This window comes from Corvus cornix, chromosome 4 (assembly GCF_000738735.6).
Source record: "Corvus cornix cornix isolate S_Up_H32 chromosome 4, ASM73873v5, whole genome shotgun sequence".
Taxonomy (NCBI): Eukaryota; Metazoa; Chordata; class Aves; order Passeriformes; family Corvidae; genus Corvus; species Corvus cornix.
This window is the reverse complement of record NC_046334.1, coordinates 14,337,203-14,356,543: the sequence shown is the minus strand read 5'-3', so window position 1 is coordinate 14,356,543 and position 19,341 is coordinate 14,337,203.

The following is a 19,341-nucleotide window of genomic DNA, read 5'->3' as shown; positions in this document are numbered from 1 at the left end:
TGTCCAAGCCGTTTTCTCAGTATAAGAATCAGCCTTGTTTACAAGACTTATTTGCAGTTATTTTTATGCTCTTTTCCCAGGATGCTACTTCATGTACTACATTGCTTTACATTTTTCATACAACCTCGCTGTTTAGTCTTATGAGATTATGCCTACTGCTCATTTACAAATCCATGGTAACAAGGTGCCTTGCAGTATCAATGATTTTAAATCAGTGGGAATGTCACTTGTAGATTAGAGCAAAACAAAACCAACTATACCCTTCTACTATATTAAACACACAGAAAAGGATATGTTACTTTCAATCCACCCATGGAACTGGGGAAACCACAATAGTGCACTATCAATGGGTAACCAAGACATCAGAATAATTTTCTCATCTTCTTAACACAATTTGTAATCAAATCTAATGCACAACAGCCAAATGATAATCTGCCTCGCTGTGGGCTTCGTGATTCCCTTGGTACTTCATGGATATGTTAATTGCAAAAAAAGGAAGTCTTATTTTCTCACAGAAGAACAAAAATCTCAGTGTGACTTTTGTTCCTCTGTTGAGGAAAATCCCCCATGAAGTTAAAGGAAATTTAACTTTTGATTTGGTCAGATTTTCACCTCAGTATCTGCAACATTTAAGGGTCGGGGGAAGAACCAAGAATTCTGGATTTACAAAAGATCCTCTTGATGAAACTAAAGGCTTTATAATTGGCACCATAAAGTCATTAAGCACATTTTTTAAAACCCTACATTTAAACAAACTGATAAACTATGGAAAGTATCAACCTTAAGTCTATCACACGGGGATTTTTGTTTGAAAGTAAGAGTTTAAAACTGCCTATGTGCTCATTCACTTAGTAGGGATTAATGCTGGGATGCCTTTTATGTTAGACTAGGCCACAACAAACAAATCAGAGATTTAGTAATGTCAACATTTTTATGTGAGAGTTTTTGTTTATTTTTTTACTTCATTTTAAATCTTACATGTTTTACCAATATGACTTCATTTAATTTTAAGTAAGTGTTTATGTACATAATCTCATTATTTCACTATCATGCTTTGAGCTTCATTGACAAACCTTCATCTGTTTTTAAAGTAAACAAATTCTTCAGCACAGGCACTGCTGAGCAACATCTGACATAATGAAACCCTAATTGTAAGTGAGGCCTCTGGACTCTCCTTTAACACAAATTAAAATGTATTTGAGGAAGTAACATTTTTCCAGGTGTTTCTCAAACAGTAGAGGACTGTAATACAATTTCTTAGAAGTAACATACACGTTTCTGGAAAATAGGTCCATCTATAAGTTATATTTACACATTGAGTTGCCTCGATTTTTAGCTGAGTTGGAACCAAGACTGTGTCTGCCTTTTGTTTACACAGAAGGATTAAAACAGGAGGATAAATCAGGGGTTCTTGGCTGGCTGAGGATTATAGAAATAACAGAAAGACTTCATAAAAACAGATAGCATCCTGCTTCAGATTTGCAGCTCCAAAAAAGCTAAAGTTTGGCAGGCACACACTGCAGTTAAAGCTTCCTTATTTGGGAAGAAAAGAGCAGTAATACTAAAAAGGTTGAGAGAAAAGCAGTGTTCTCTGAGAAGACTTAAATTCAGATAAGCTAAAGCAGGCATATATTAACTGGGCAAGCCTCAAACTGATGGTCTGATAACCACTACTTCCAACAGAAGAGTTTGGCTCTCTGAAATGTGTTTCCAGTCAATTTTTATTAGACAGCAATATTTAATATCTGAATATAGAGTGTTCCAGCTTCCTTTCCCTTTGAAGCCTGGAGTGCTACGGCTGCTCAAAGCAGGGAATAGGAGAACCTCCCATTCCCTTTGGTCAGCGGCATCTCCCTCAGAAGCCAGGAAGGAGGTAGTGCCAGCTGCTGGTTAATAAGCAGATACATTTTCCTGGAAAGCTCCAGGCTCTAAAACACACCAGATTGCCAACAACAAGGGTCAGTGTTCACTCTGTGCCATGCTGGAGAACTACCTGCCATGGGCAAGGTTGGAAGGGACCACTGGAGGTGACCTAGTCCAACCTCCCTGCTCAAGCAGGCTTCCCCAGGACACTTTTCTCAGGATTATGTCCAAACAGCTTCTGAAGATCTCCAGAGAGAGAGACTCTTGTCATTTAATAAAATCAAATCCTCAGAGAAACCATGGGGTTAAAAAGAACCTCTAAAACGTCATCTGTCCTGTTTCTTTGACACAAGTACACTGTATGGAACCACAGTTACACCTATGTCTTTCCTGACCAAGAGTTTCATAATTTGTTCTCAGAGGGCCTTCCCATGACAGACACTTTGCAGGGCTCCAGTGAGTCACATCCTGTTAGGTTTCCTAAAGACTAATCCAAGCCATCTTCGCTGCAGTTTCAGCCCACAGAACTTACTGTCCTCCTACCCCACCCAAATGTGGGGGAAAAGTCACCATCTGTGGTGGCAGTGGCCTTTTATTAGACAATGACTACACTGGTGGCCTCAGTATTCTCTAGATTAAGCAGTAGACTTGGACTTTTTTTATAGCTCATGGCTTCTAGACTTGGGACTGTTTTTGTTGTCCTCATCTGGAAGTCCTTCAATGGACCAACTTCTTGAATAGCTGACCCACAATCCTGAGACATTAGTCGAGATGCTACGACACTTAGCACAACTGGGATCGCTCTCCTGTCTTGTGTGGTCTACTCTTGCTGTTGTGGCCGAGCAGAAAAAGTCCCTTTTTGCCACAACAGTGGCAACAAAATAATATTCACACAAACCAGTCCTTTTCAGACAAAAGGAACAGCACAGGAATGCAGACAGTCATCTGCACACAACATAGGTCCTGCATTATCACACCACCAAGAGGCACCTGTAGTGACAATCTTCCCTTTTCTGACACAAGTCTTCCCAGAAGTCACAAATCACATCTATTAGCCAGCTGCAAGGATCCCCCCATGGGATCTGATCCAATCTGTTCTCTTAGTAGCTCAAATAATGTAAAAATCACATGACATTACAACAAAGACTTCTTGCATATGGAAGCCAACACTTTCGGGCACAACACATCTTCTACCTGATCATACACCTCTGAACAGAACTGTTGTGGGTCAACTCAACATTCTACATTTGAAATCTCTGAGTTCCAGGTGGATTTTGTAAAATTCTTACCAGATGATTAAAAAAAATTCCAAATCAAGTACATAATTTCTGGCAAGAGCATATTAAACATTAAAACCTGAACTCCAATGGAAATTAAAGATGGAGATATCCCTCAAAATCCCCCTCACTGCAAATATCTGTGTATCTGTCATAATAGTCATGGAATTTAGGAAGCTTGGAGACAAAGAGAGTGTATCACACATAGGCTGGGTTCTGTTGTGCTCAAGAGGATCTACAGGGATGCCAACAGTTTGCAGATCTCAATACACTGCAAAATATTGCACCTTGACTATATAACCCTTGGCTTCTTATCTCCACATTTGCCTGCTGCAGCACCACTATCTCTTGACGGGTGTCTTCAAAAGATACAGGGAGGCTGAAAAGGATCAGCAAAGCTCTGGAAAATCTCTGGAGCTGGGAGACTGGGTAAGGAAGACCAATATTCTTGTAGCAGATTATTTATGGACGTTTGGCTGCTGGGACCAGTTTGTACACAAACAAAACATGATCAGCAGTGACTTAAGGCCTGACTAGTTTTATATATTCACACAGCATTCAGGAAAAGCTAGAACTTAAAGGCTGATCTCCTGTAAAGGTAAATAGGCCATGGAGTGTCCCTTTTGCAGTTCACAGGCCACTTGGTTAAGCTGGATGTAGCTGGTAGAGAAAAGAACCAGTTAAATCTGCCCCTAAATTCCAGTTAACTCAAACCATGGGTTTGGCTCAGCAAAAAAACCCTCTAAGTAGTATTGCAGAAAACTGCAGCAACCGAAGAGAAATTTGGAACAGATTTTCTCAAGTGTTTCTAATGCATCCAGTCTTTTCTCCCGTGAAACTGGTAAGCATGTCCCTTACACACAAGGGAAACAAGCATACATGTATGTTTATATGCAACTTGAAGAAGAAAAGAAATCCATAGCTCCCTAATTGCTTTCAAAAGCCACAAATGATCCTAAATTTCTTTATAAACACAACCGACCAAATGTCTTCACAAGGTCAAAGTTCAGTTGTGTGTCCTTGAGCTAATTTACTGTGTTGTAAAAGTTGAGATAAAAAATTTTTAAAGCTATATAAGGAGAAGACTAGAAAGAATAGTAAAAGCTACAGCTCCTGATAAAGGATATAGTAATGCATCAAATGGAAGAGTCCAGCCTTTATTTATTTCTAAAGAGCCTGGAAGCAATTACTAAAGCTGAAGAGCTGTGGGTTTAATGTCTGTGGAACATTATTACATGTCAAAAAGATCCTAGTCCATGATTTAAAGGACATAAATGAAACCAATCATTTGATTAGAATTGCTTTAAGTAAAAACCTAAGTAGGAAATATTTGAGAAAAGCAAATGTAGCATCTGTAAATTAAAAAAAAAAAGAAAAGAAAGAGAGACAGAAAAAAAAAAAGAGGGGTAAAAAAGGATTTGCACTGTGAAACATGCCTTACTAACAAGCAAGTAAAACAGTAGAGGTCTGGAGAAGCTCCCAGCAGTGAATTACATCATTTACTGCAATGCTTGACTAAATTTCAAATGGACTTGGAGTGCAGAACGTTCTCTGTATAACACTAGCAGGCCAATGGTGGGCTCCAAATAAAAGGAAAGGATTCATCATTTACCATCCCTTCTGCAGCTTTCTTTTCATTACAACAAAAGGCTGTTTCAATTAGAGCTGTGCAGATTCTCTGTGCTGAGTTTGGTTCAAAGTGTTCTTATGCAATGCCAGCATCTCCAGGGATCAGCCTCCCTGCAGGCCAAGCTGTCCCAGTGCTGGGGCTGAGGTTTGTTTGGGTCAAGCTCTGCTTGCCATCTCTCCCCTCAGCTCTCTGGAGAGTGCTGGTTCTCAGAGAGGGGCCTGATCCAATCCCTTTCCAGCAATTTCAACTCTGCTGTCTCCCACCCTTCAGGCTGGGTCTCAAGGCTACTGCAGGGCACCAGGAAGGCATCGGCTTGGCAGCTCTCCTCTCCCCTCTCCCGATGGGGCCCTGCAGCTCCACTCCCTGTGTTTGTGTCTGCAGTTAACCACACACTTGTCTTCTACTTTCTCCTCTTCCAGCCACAATAATGCCAGAGATCCACATGCAATTGCCTCCTCCCAGGTGTTCTTTAAGAGAAGAGTTAAAGGGATTCTAACAGGTTGTCCCCTAGACACACATGGATCCACAGGTATCTGGCCTGTTTAGAAATGCACATGTAATACTCAAAGCTTTGTGCACCTAATGGTACCTCCTCCAGCACTGACAAACTCAGACATGCAAAGGGTTACAAGGAGTCTGCAAACTGGAAGCAAATCCATTCAGATTTGAAGCCATGACATTGTTAACAGTCATCTGCATTTATGGAATTAATTCAATGCACTTGTCCCAGCCCACAAGCTAAAACATGACACCAAAAATATACTGCATTTCCTAACAGCGAGAAAGTACAAAATACTTTCAACAAATCTATTTCATGTCCGAGTCTCCTTTACAATGAAGTACAGTATTCTACAGCTGAATGGTAAAAAATAGATGGGATCCAGCTTAGAACTGCAAATGCCTGTAAATGGCTAAGTACTCAGAGAACAACAACATAGTAATTCTGGCCATTCCTATTTAAACGGAACAAACACAGCTGAAGGGAACACAGATACGCACATATTGAGTAGCCTCTGACCATTCCTGTTCACTTCTGTGAGTAATGGGGGCATCTCTAGACAGTATTTCCAACAAAACTGAACTCTTTTGCCCTAAGTATGTTGGTTTGTAAGTATAAGAGTGTGAAGTATTATGACATGCCTATTAGATTATGTCAGGCCCTGACAGCTGCTGCAAGAGCTAGCATTGTTTATATTTTTGTATATAATATCCTTTCCACCAGACCCAAACTTTTTTCACTTTCTATTGTTAATAAGTTAAAGTATTCAGCAAGCTTTTGGCTAGCACCAAAGCCCAAATGAGTGCATTCAAAAGCACATTCTATTGTATAACACTTCTGAGACTATTTCTTCTTTTCACTTATTTTTGCATCTCATAGCACAGTCCTATATTTAGGCTAAATCTTTCAGTCTTAAAACTTCCTCTGACCTTTGCCTGAGAATGTCCAACATTATTTTCATTAAACATTTGAAATTTTAGAAGGGAGTGATGTGCTCAAAGGAACTATCTCCCCTGCCACACCCATTCCACAGAAACATGCTGGTCACATCTCAAAAGAAAAAGGGGGACCTAACCATGGGAAGAAGTTGGACTGACACCACTTGTGTGGCAGCAGCTGCAGCATGCTGCACTCAAGAGTGCCAAGGAAATTTTCTTTTTATTTCTTCTTTTTCTCTTCCAAAATACAAAGTAGCTCAAAGACAATTTCTAAAAGTAATTATCACTGTCTAGTGGGTGAAACCAGACACTGGGAAATAGTAGATTTACAGTTACCTATATGTCACCATATCAAGATGTTATTACCCTTTCTGATTAGAGGGCCATGCATAAATTTTCTCTGCAAAATGTTTTTCCCATAAGGATAGTAGGACTGTGTAGAGTAGCCCAATGATATAGCAAGGGCAATTCTGAATTTGGCATTTCTGAACTTTTGAGGGCTCAATTTGCAAAGCAAGTATTAGTAAAAAAAAAAAAATCCCACACTACTGCTAAACTACAGTTTATAATAAAATCTTAGTAACATCCATGACATTCCATTAGTGCAAAATTCCGTGCTAAGGAAGGCATGACTACTTAATATATCTTGTACATAATTAAAGACCTAGGTTGATATTTATATGACCCCATGACTGAACTCATGTAGCATTAGCCTGATGTAGACGCTGTTTTTCCCCCAAAATGGGTCTTACTACTTAAAACGATGGATGGCAATGCCCAAAAATTGGCAGTGTGAGGCATCTTTTTTTAACAGTGTCTGACATGGAAAATATTCATGAATAAGATTACTACAGTCCTTTTGTCAGTCTTCTTCAAAAACAGAAACACATTTGTTTATCCTTCTTGCTTGCTTAGCTTTGGTTTCAGCAGGTGTGATGGGAAATGTGGTGCTCATTCTGTGTGTATCAGCTGGAAGTGGGATATACCTCGGATGAAATGGCAAATTAGCATGAAACTCCTCCCTCAGCAAACCTTCCCGTTTCCCTCAGTGCTTCATTCCAGGCAGAACTAGGAGGTTGCAAACAAAAGGGGCCCACTGCAGGGCACACGCACAGACAGAGGAAATACATGATTGTTTAAAAAAGGAGTTATAACGAAAAAAGAAGCAATGCATTTACAAACCTTAAAACTCTAACATACAGATGCTTTTACACATAACACTGAGTGACACCACACAGAAACCCATTCCCATTGTAGCTAAATGCTGCAGACAAACTATTAAATAGATATATAGAATGTTAGAGAAGAATAGTGACTACAGCACCAAGGGAAATTATTTATGTCAGTTTTGCAATGGAAAAATATTCTGAAGAAAAAGAGCTGAACTGAGAGAAAAAACGAAGAGTTTAGAATGACAATTAAATATGCTTGATCCCAACTCTTCTCAATTACATTCAAAACTGAAAAAGAATCACAATCCCTACTCCCCCCCAAACTAAGATAACTGTAAGTATCCCATTCCCCCATCTCTGGAAAATGACCAAGTCTTTCTCTTTAAAGTAAAGGCATTTCAGGACGAGACAGTCTTTCTTACACCAAAGTCCTAATTGAAAGAACATGGCATGACCTGAAGCAAAATGTTAATTAAAACCATTCTGCATTTCTTTTCCAAGCAAAGTCCTTTTGTCAGACTTTTATAGATTAATTTGACACACTCCCTTCCCTTGCCTGGAAAATTCTGGGGTTTTTTGTTTATTCTGTACAAAGCATGAAATTATTGTCCTTAATGCTTTGTTCTTTCCAATTGCATGAAATTTAGCAACATTTTCAAACATATTTGTAAGATGATGAAGGCCAGAGCTGACACATGAAAAACACGAGTGTGCTCCATTTACATGGAGCAAATCCATATTCAGCATATGTGAAAACCACACTGAAGCAGATAATTGATTTTTTTTGTCCTCAAAGCACTAAACTATCAATTAACACAACACACCTCCACATTTCTGATGGAAAATCAGTTGCAGAAACAGTACTAGTATAAACCCCTCCATCATCATCCAACACAAATACGTTTCTCTATTTGCATGTACAAGAAAGCTCATTTTTTTAGAAAGGCTTGAAAGAAAATTCATTCTAAAATTATTTTCCTAATACTATTCCTTTCTCTCTTAGGCTATGTAGCCTCTTTTCACTCTTTTCCAATTAAAAATAGTGAGTTTCCTACCTCAACTGGCAACACCACTGAAAATGAGATCCCATCTAATCTTGTATTCTTCTAAATTCTCAGGTTCTAGCAGAAGATTGACGTTGTTTAGAGTGCAGAACATTATTCTTTTCTTTCATCCAGAAAACTCTCCTATGTCTAATTTCAAAGGCACTTTTAAACATACCAGCAGTACAACCATCCAAATTGCATAAAGTGCAAAAATTTTTTTTTTCCTGGAGGCCAACAAGACAGAGGGACTTGTGCAGACCATTCCATACTCAGTACGCTTCTATTCCCTTTTAATACATTGCCCGCCAAAACAAACACAGGCTGAAAAGACCAAGAAATTAAAGAACTAAACCCAAATTTTCAGAAACACAGCAAAAACAATAAAAAACCCTAATTATAAATATCAATTACATACCATGGAGAAAAATCAGATGACTGAAGAAAAGAAGATACACCTTGTTGCTTCTATCCCTGCAACATGGGAGGGAGGGGAAATTAAGTGCTTTTCCCATGGTGCATCCTTAGCCCAGGTAGCTGCAGTTACCTCCCAGGAAGCGCCCTCAGCTGAGGTGGGGAAGGCAGGAGCATAAGCAAGAATCTGATAGTAAATCAAATGGTTCTCAGTGGGGAAAAGTAAAAGGGGGTTGAGGGCTTATTAAGAAACTGCCATGCAGGAAAACCTTTGCTTGGAGAGTTTAACATTTGCCAAATGGATTGTCTTTGAAATACTTGTATATATTTCAATAGCCTTTACACTGAAAGCTATAAAATACTTATTGTGCCTACTCTGCTGGCTTGGAAATTGCACTAGTTTGCATATTTTGAATAAAATTACATGCACTGTTATCTCTGAGGAATTAATTTCTCAGACATAGTCTAAATAACTGAAAGTGGAGAAAATAACTAAACTAGTTGTGGATGTTTTGTTCCACCAATTCCTGTTCATCTGTAGTTCACAGCCAAAAGGAATCCAGGGTAAAACATTTTCTGGGGCTATCTCCTGGTTTAAATTTAAGCTCTGAAAAATAAATGGAAGTTTAATTGAACATTGCCCTTATAATTTCTCCCTTCATAACAATTCGAAAATCAATCATAACAATTCCAAATCAAATAGCATTCTGATGTGCAGGCATGTAAGCAAATAGTTGAGATCTAAATTAAAACTGGAAACAATTTTAAATTTACAAATGAGGTGAGGAAACTTATCATTAAAAAAGAGACATGAACATTCGTAATTTTTTCTTTTCAGACTGAGTAATTTCCAAGACCTAAATAGAATTCCTTATCATATTTACTCCAGGTATTCCTTTCTTAAATATGCCACATACATTTTGAGTTAGCATTAGTCTGATTAAATTATGATTTATCTTGGGCAAAATATTTGGAGGCCTAATTTTTGGAGACAACTCATATACAGAACACCTGCTGTAGTTGTGAGAGAAACATTTCACCAGAATCTCTAATAAATCTAATTGATTTTTGGCCAGAGTGATGGTAACTATTAGGGAAGCATATTTTATATCAGTGATCTAACTTGAGGTGACCGAAAACAGTGAAAGCAAAAGCTTTTATGATTATAGGACCACTAGCAATCTACTTGTGACTGAACTTCATCTGTGTTTTGCTGGGTTAACTATTGCAACAGGTTTTTCTCTGTACCATACATTCTGTACCAGTCCTGGTGCTCACATGTAGCACCAGGTCAGTTTTTTGCCTGTCTCCTGCCTTTTTGTTTGCAAGGAAAGAGGGAGCTGGAGGAACAACCTATTCTTGGCCTGCAGTTGATCTCTTTCTCCCTCCTACCACATTGCCAAAAAGTAAAAACATAACAAAAAATTATAAAGATAAAAGTAATTTTAAAGTGAGATACTGTTACAAAAAGTAGAGAGCAAATATAAATTATTTCCCAAACTATTAGTATTACCATCTAACATCAAATTGCAACAGTCTTTTTACAAAACATATCTGCAAACTGTGCTGGTTTTCTGTGATTTATTGCAACTAATTACATCTAAAAAACACACAGATTTTTTGTTCTGAGTCTGTGAAATAGCTGGAAAAACACTTTAATTTTCAGAGAGAAAACTTACTGTATAAAATTAAACAGTTAGTGTATATTTTTGGGGCATGACTTGTAAGACAATATGACATAGGGTGATTTATATGCTATAAGGAAGGGTATATAGGGGAATGAATAAGCAATCCAACCAGTTGCACTCAGCAAAAGTAAGTGCAACAGAGGGGTGCCAGACAGTACAGGAAGGTAACCCAGGGGTCAGCAAACAGCTCCCTGGAAGCCCTTTAAATCTTGTTAAATATCTCAGCTGAGCTCTGCTTGCAGCTGGGGAAACTTGAAATGGTCTTCTCCCTTCCTCCCCAAAGCTCCTGAACCTTAACACTGTGCAAGGACAAAAAATGGGCTCCAAAAATGACATCCTAAGAGTATAAGAGTGGCAGATCAAGTCCACCTCACCCAGTATAACCTCTCAGCCTCCAAGTAAAAGCCATTTAGGGCATTTTCTGAGCTTCCTGTGGTTTTCCTTCTCAGTTACCCCAACAGGTATCTCTTCTAACTACCCAGTCAGTTTCCCTTTAAATCCATATTGTGGAAATAAAAGGTACACAGCTTTTAACAACGAATCCCACAGGTCTGCAAGCTGCTTGTTTTATCTAGTCAAGCATTTGTACAAAGAGCAATCTTTAATGTGGGGCTCAATACAGTACCTTGTCTCTGGAGCTGGAAGGCCAACAAACTGACAAGAGTGTCTTTACCTTCACCTTATGAACATCAATGACTTAAAAATTTGTTCTTTCTTTCAAGCTTCAATTGTCCCCTCTCAATTGTGCTCTTCTATCCTTTTGCTCTGTTGTGACAACACACCTTCAGACTCAACACAAAATTGATCCAGCCCACCCTCTTCACTCTCATCACAAAGTCACTTAAAAATTCACTTTTGTCTTTAAGCTTTGTGGTTGCTTTTTTTCTTTTTCTTTCTTCTTCCCTCCAAATCCCACATTTGGATCATTTCTAAATCCTGCTCTTTTTACCTCCAAAAAGCTCCAGACCTCTACCCTGCATCACTGGAAGTAAAACCTGATATCCAAAGTGCCATGAATATCCAGCTTCACTGATGCAAATCCCTCTTGCCTGTCTTTCTTAACAGCAGTGCTGCTTGGTCCTGTACGAATAAAATAGAGCCACAAAGATGCTAGGAAGGGAGAACAGGTAAACTACAGGAGCCACAGGGAGATTTGGATGTCAAACATAAAGAAAACTCTTATTCAGCCCAGATCCCCTGGGCTTGAGAGTATGGCCAGCACAGATGGAATCTCAGGTACTGTTGCTGCCAAACTCTCATAGAGACTACATAGGAAATTTTCAGAGGCTTGTGGTATGCTCAGATTTACAGAGATTCCTGACCCCAGGCTCTCCAGCTTCTCAAAAAAGTGGTAATAAGATTTTTTTTAAAAAACCATTGTGTAGACTCTGTTTTACCTTGAATTTGTTCTTTGTCTACTGAAACTTTCCCCAGAAAATCAGCCTAAGGCTGATGGTAGCCATGGAGAAATCAGGTCCACACTTTTCAAACTATACACTTCCATAGAAAAGGTCTCATACGGGAATGTGTTACATAACTTCAATGACAGCCACCTTTGCCAGCTTCACCTATAATGAATTTTAACAGCAAAGTATTTCATCTTTTGTTTTCTCAGCAAAGGACCACCTACTTCGTGCTGTGTGACATCCTACAAATGATTCATGCAGGCTCTTCCAGATTAAACTGCAAGCCAAGGTTTCAATGCAAATCTTTTGTGATCTCGTATGGTTAAACAGTTTCTAAATAAAAACAAAATCAGCAAGTTCGCTGTAAGTGTATTTTTAACTGAGTCTCATTGGTTGCACTCAGTTACTGAGAGCCCATAGAATCTCACAATGGTTTGTTTGGGTTGGAAGGTACTAATAAGGGTCATGAAGTACAAACCCCTGAAATGACCAGGGACATCTTCAACTAGATAAGGTTGTTCAGAGCCCTATCTAGGCCTGACCTTGAGTGTTTCCAGGGATGGGACATCTGCCGTCCCTCAGGGCAGCATGTGCCAGTAGTTCATCACATTCACTGTAAAAAATTTCTTCCTTATATCTAGTCTAAATCTTTTAGTTTAAAACAATTTCCCCTTTGTCCTATTGCAACAAGTCCTTCTAAATGGTTCTCCCCATCTTTATTATAAGGGGTCTTTAAGTACTAAGAGGCCACTGCAAGGTGTCTCTGGAGCCTTCTTTTCTCCAGGCTGAACAATCCCATTTCTCTCAGCCTGTCTTCATAGGAAATTTGCTGAGGTTGCACTCGAGCCCTCTGTCTATGTCGTTTATGAAGACATTAAATAGCACTGGTCCTGTTACAGACCCCCGAGGGACACTGCTTGTCACTGATGTCCCTGGTCAGGACTGTGAGCCATTGCCCTCTGGATGCAAATATCCAACCAATTCCTCATCCACCTAAGAGTCATTCTGTCAATGCTTAATATATTATGGTTCAGTAGTATCTGGTCTCTTCTAACTCCCAATGCGAATCCTGAACTCAAGAAATTTTAGACATTAAGAGAAGGATTTGAGGTCCTTTGTTTAGTTTTCTTTCCTCCCTTAGCAACAGATTCAAGGGGTGTGAAGCAATTCTCTTGGACACTGAGTATAACTATAACTAATAATTTCTTTCTTTCTCCTTGGAGCAATGTACATTGACTTCTCTTCATTTCAAGGTAGTTGGCTGACACAATTCAAATTTAATTACTCTTTCTGCCTGATAAATTCCAGTCTCTGAGCAAATATGTCTCGTTTTCAAGTTTGGCTAGACAGCATCAGTTTAATAAAGACCTTTCCACCTCTGGTGCAGCCTGTAACTTTTGAAATCTTTCCTGGATGACAAAACAGCCTTCTTAACCATAGAACTTTATCATAACAACCCTATTAAATAAAAAACGAATCCCTAAGAAAACTCTAATAAACTGATTGCCAATTATAATGAATTCTCCTGTCAGAATTGCTTGTTGTGCAACCAGAGCAGGTAACAGCAATGGTGATGGTGTCTTTCAAATTAAGGTTTACTAGGCAAGGAGGAGAATTGTCATAGTCATTCTAACTACATTCTTGTTTTAGCCCCATTGAGCAAAATTTCCAGTCTCTGAATGGTGTTAGTAGTCTAATTTGTATAATCACTGGATACAAGTATCCAGACAGCAAATTCTGACAGGGTAGATTGTGCTGTTTAAATTCACACCTTGGCTTATCTGCCAAGACTCCCTGCCTAGACTCAAACTAATACAGCATTATTAAAGAATAATAATTCTTTTCTTTTTTAATTCTCAAGAATATCTCCAAATGGGAATTTCTATACATGAATTCATGCTTGGATAGCCCTTAGCAATGAGCAAAACATAGAGCTCTGCAGGGCTGGGGAAGTCACTTCCAATGCACCTCAAAAATACTCAGAGTGTCTTCCAGAAGAAGGAAGCCAAGCAAAGGCAAGGGGCATCTCTAGTCAGTCCCATTTTAAAGCTGTTAGGAGGCAACTACAATATTCTGACCATGGGCTGTCAAAGGACAAGCACAAACAGTTGCAACTCCCTTGGGAAAATACATCAGAAGCAGCAGATTTCTCAGACATGAGGCCAAGAGCAGCATTTGACATACACACAACTCAGTCTGCAAGAGGAAGATGAAAGGAAGTATGAGAAAGACTTTAAAACCATCAACCAAGCCATGCTTTTTGTTGGGAGAGTTTTAACTCATGACCACCAGTAGCTGTTCCCCTCTTTGTTGTTCAAACTGAGATAGGTATCAGGCAGGTATTGAGCATGTGCTATTTGCAATTTCTTTCAGTGATTCGCATGTCTCTATTAATACAGGTTTTGAGTGAAACCCTGAAAAGAAAAGAAACAATTGGTGGTAAGACAAAAAAAAAAAAAAGAAAATTTTGAAGACACAAAAATTACCCTTCCTATACAGTAAAAAGAATAAAACTGACAAAAACATTTCAAATAAAACTAGCAATGTAAAATGACGCAAACATTGCACTTTAACACCACTGTTCAGCAGGGGCCCTCTTTCAAGCTGGACATTTTTTTGCACCCCTTTTTTTTCTTAAATGAGTGAATTTGGCTTCCACTTTTTCTAAGAAATTCTAAGCAGGAGTAAAATAGGTTTGGATAAAGGATCAATCTTGTTCAGTCTCTGTTGCACCAGTGAAGGGTGGGCTACTAACACTGGTTAGTTCAGCTTTCATGTGTACCATGAATCACATTTAGCATAAAAGCACCATGATCCTACATGGAACTTCCAAAGGAGGAATAAGCACCATGGGTGAGGCTGTTACAATGTTCTTACAAGGACAGACAAACCACTGATATTTAGCTAGAAAGCTTTGAATCAAGCCTGGCTGATGGTGAGAATACATTCTTACCCAGAGGATTCCCAAACCTAAGAGAGTGATCAATGCCATCCTTTCGTCAGCTTTCCCTGCAACTGTCTCCATAATGATATTGTCTTTCCTAGTGATAGTGGTAAACCTAAAAGGAAAAGTTCCCTTCTTATACACCACCTGATCTATCTTAGATTTTAATTTTTTCACAGCAGAAGACTGGCACGGATCATGGGCATGCATACAGAGTGCCATGGAAGACAGGAAAGCAAAATTATTGCAAAACTTTTTTATGAAAGAAAAATAATCTCAAACACGATTTTAAAAGAGGTCTGGAGAGATGCTATTCCTGGTCTTAGCTGCAGTTTTATAACCTTACTGTGCTGAAACAAAACATGAATACCAAGCACTGTCAAACCATGGACTCCAGGGGGATTCCAAATATTACAGTGCCTCCATTCTACATGGAGAAGAGGAAATTTAGTATTATCAAACTTCATGCTGTTTTTATAAGTATCTAAAAGTAGTCAAGGCTCAGATATGTTAGTGAAAGTGGATATATAAAAATGTATATAGTGGTGGATGGCAGAAACCTTTTCTGAGAGACAGACCTAGTTCCAGAGTGTTCAGCTATTGGCTGAATCTTGTAAAAAACCTAGTTTTGAAAGCTATGTTCTCTAACTTTTAAGAAAAATACAAGGCCCACACAAAATATCTTCATGCTCCTGAACTATTTGAGAAATAAAACCTAAGGACACATAAGCAATGTAAATTTTATCTATAATGAAAGATAAGACAATTCAGGGGTTTTTGTAAAGTATGTATTTGGCCTCTTTTCTGATTTTTGTAGTTTTAGAAAAATTTTCTTCTGGTGATACTGGTAAGATACACACTACCAAGAAAAGCAGTAAGGCTCAACACAGGAGCAGATACAGCAATTAAACTTCATGTTACCTCACAGACAAAACAATGAAAGTGCAGAAGAGGTTAATTGCTCCATATACTTATCTAACTCTTTTCAAATTAAGATATATTTGTATATATACACTCTGGAAAATAATCTCAATAAAATTCTGAAATAGCTTCATAGAATGACTTTAAACAGCCTGGCACATATGTGTTTATCCTAATTAATTGCGGAAGTGAATTATGATAAACTGAATAAAGCTATTTTATTTCTGAATATATATGCTGTACTTCAGCGTCACAGCATTAATCCCTAAAATTGCATTTGGTTTTCTTGAGTTCTAATGCCGAAAAAAGATATTTGGCTTTAAAAAAAATAAACTTAAGCATGTGATTGTTAAAATAAACTGTCCTTTGAAAGACATATTTTCAATAAACATATCCTAAGTTAAAGCACATACTTTGAGAATGTTGAATTAAAGTCTTGAGAAAACTCTACTTGAATTCACCTCTATACCTCAGATGGTCTTAATTAATACACTATTTGTTGATGTGTAAGATCTTAAAATATTCTGTTAACCACAAAAAAAAAAAGAGAAAGGGCATTCTATTGTGCATTTGAAAATGTCAGCTTTTGAAATAATGAACCCACATTTCTGAATTTCAGCTTGTTTTTCACTCCAGTTTGAGAACGATGAAACAATCCTACTTCAAGTTTTATAACAGCTGTGGGAGTTACAAAAGCACAGAAGTGTCACTGGGAGTACATGAAGACTAACTTTGCCTCAAATTTTGCCTTCAAAACAGCTGAGTGTCATTTGCTTAAACTTTCTGAAGACTGGACTTTATAGCTGATGTCAGGCATAGGAAGTGTCAGGCAAAAATCTATCCCAGAAACTTATGAGCAGATATATCAGTCAGTATGAGTAACTTAGAAAGACTGCAATGTTCATGGCAAGCTGATAATCCATTTTAATGGAAATTTCAAAGGTATAAATCACACAGTATCATACAGAAACATAATTTGTTACCCCATGACTCCACCTGGAAGGAGTCCCATTACACCAGCTTCTTCTGTTTCTTTCCTTTTTTTCAGCAAAGCAATATCAAATCATTCTTACATCAGGACAAACAAAAAAAAGTGCATTTATTGTGTTGTCACAATTGGCAATGTTTGGTGTAATTTCATGTGCTTCATGAGATTGCATATTCATGAGGACTTTAAAATCTTCAGCATTTTTATCCTATCCCAGAAATACCTTCTGATTTATTCCACAAAACACCTTTTTTTCCTGCAGTGCACTCTTCTTTCTCCTATGTCAAGATGCACATCATACTGTAAAAGCACAGTTACTTGCAATCAATAATGGATCAATTTCTAGTCAATATCTAAAAGCATAAAACCAAAGAACCACTGCAGGCAAAGAACAGTGTGAGTGGATGGTAGAAAAGCAGCCAGCCAGTTCTGGACCATTGTGTAGGGTGCAAGGAAGAGAAGGGAATAAAAGGTTCAGTGTCCACGTTTGTGGCTGGTGTGAAACAAAACAGGCCTAAATGGAAACGAAATCCCAGGGATTCCTTAGGGCTGCAGGACGAATTCTGCTTTCTATTATCCAATCAATATTTGGCATCAATGAAAGTATCCCCATGACTATAGAAACCAGCTCTAGCTTATGCAATTTTCCAGCTCTCTTCTCTTTCATGAAGTACATATGGCAAATGGACATAGACGTTTGTGTTGTACTAAGCATTTGTTTTTTAAAATACTTTCATACTAGAGAATAGCATGCCATAAAGTAATTGATTCAGCAAGGCAGCCTTTTATCCTGGGAGTAGCATAAGCCATTATTGATTTTCTTAATTCTGTAACAATTACTTTCACAATGATGTCTACCAACAATTGATTTATAATTTATCAACAACTAAACTAGAGGCTTTCAAATTTGTGCTACATTGGTTAGATTGATGCAAACCACATGGTAATGTTATGACTTACTTACTAAATTACTAACTCTTACAGCCAGGTTTCTCATGGAAATACACTAGCATTTCTACTTATGAATTCCAAATTAATTTCCCACCATAATTCACTGAATTTACAGTTTATTTGCCCCATGAAAGTTACTGGAAGAAAGTGTCTAGACAGTTTCAGAGAAGCAAAAGAAAAGTAGAGGGAGTGGAGACACAGCTAACCAGCACTTGATTCTTTACTTTAGGGATCCTTTCTGCCTGTGATCAGAGCTACCAACTCTCATGCCTCCATCCAGATTTATAAAATTCCTCCCACAAATAACACAGCTCTTGCAGTCAAATGCATACCCAGGAACATCCTCTTTCACTTGAAATGAAAGTCCTCTTCAGCAAACTGAAGTTTGAAACCAGAAGACAAGCAAAAATAAGAGAAACTGTAAACTTTAATGAGGAGAGGTAAAGGTGTTGATAGATTTTCTGCAAGATCATAGTTGTCACAGCTGTGATTGGGATAGACATCATGCATTAATGCTCAGGTAAATTAAACTATGTAACCACAGCATAAAACCAGCTGCAATAGAAGCAGGAATCAACTGAAAACTCTACATATTTCTATTAATGTGACACACTACAAACTGTTGACTTGAAAAAGTCATGGGTGGTAAATAAGAAAAACCACAAGATAAGGAAGAAAGCAAGAATAAGATGTACAAGATAAAAACTGCATGGATTTATGAGAACAAAGACAGCATTTATCAAAAGTTGGTTGTGCAAGTTACAGCAGCTTACAGTCATCCTCAGGAATAGGCATTTAAATCGCAAAAAATTCCAGGTCTTCTGTGTCTTGGCTATAAGAAACACACTCTTAACTCAAGAAATAATTAATTCAAACACAAATGTGTTTTTCTTCTGCATAAGCCAGGCCTCCTTTTGTTTGTAATTATTTCCTGAACAATGCCTTCCCTGTTCCATTTTCTGAAATAAAATCCACATTTGTGTCTGGCTTGAGTATGAACCAACAGCAGGATCAGAGTTGGATAGGCTATCTGTGCTGGACTCCTACCTTAGTCTGCACACTTGGAATCACCAATATTGTATAAGATCCTGCACAACACTTGAACTTTCTTTTGGAGTTAAAATACTTCTGCTCTTGCCAAGAAAGACTGGAATTGCTACGTGCCTGATTTCCTATGAGTCCACATCAGTGTGCCAGCTTACAGGACATGAATGAACATGACCTATGGACATGTACAAATTTAGACACGTTCATGGTATCAAAACTCTTCCTGCACACTCTGGCCCAGATTCTTGCTCAGTTAAATGGTGCAGCTCTTCTCGTGTGTCTTAAATTTTTCAGTGGGCATAGTTACCATTCCAAACTGAAGCAGTCCCAGCAATTTCAGCTCAGCTGCAGCCCAGAGGGAGAAGGCTATTGTAGGATGAAGTATTCCTAGTGATATTAATCCAGTAGGCTGAGAAAAATAGGACTGTAATGTTTTCTTTGCATTATATACAACACATGTAACCAAATTTAAATTTCTTGAAGGCTCTTCAAAGTAGCAAAGACATGAGTCCAGTCTGTGTGGGGAGGCTCTTTACTATTTCCACAAATAAATGGCACTG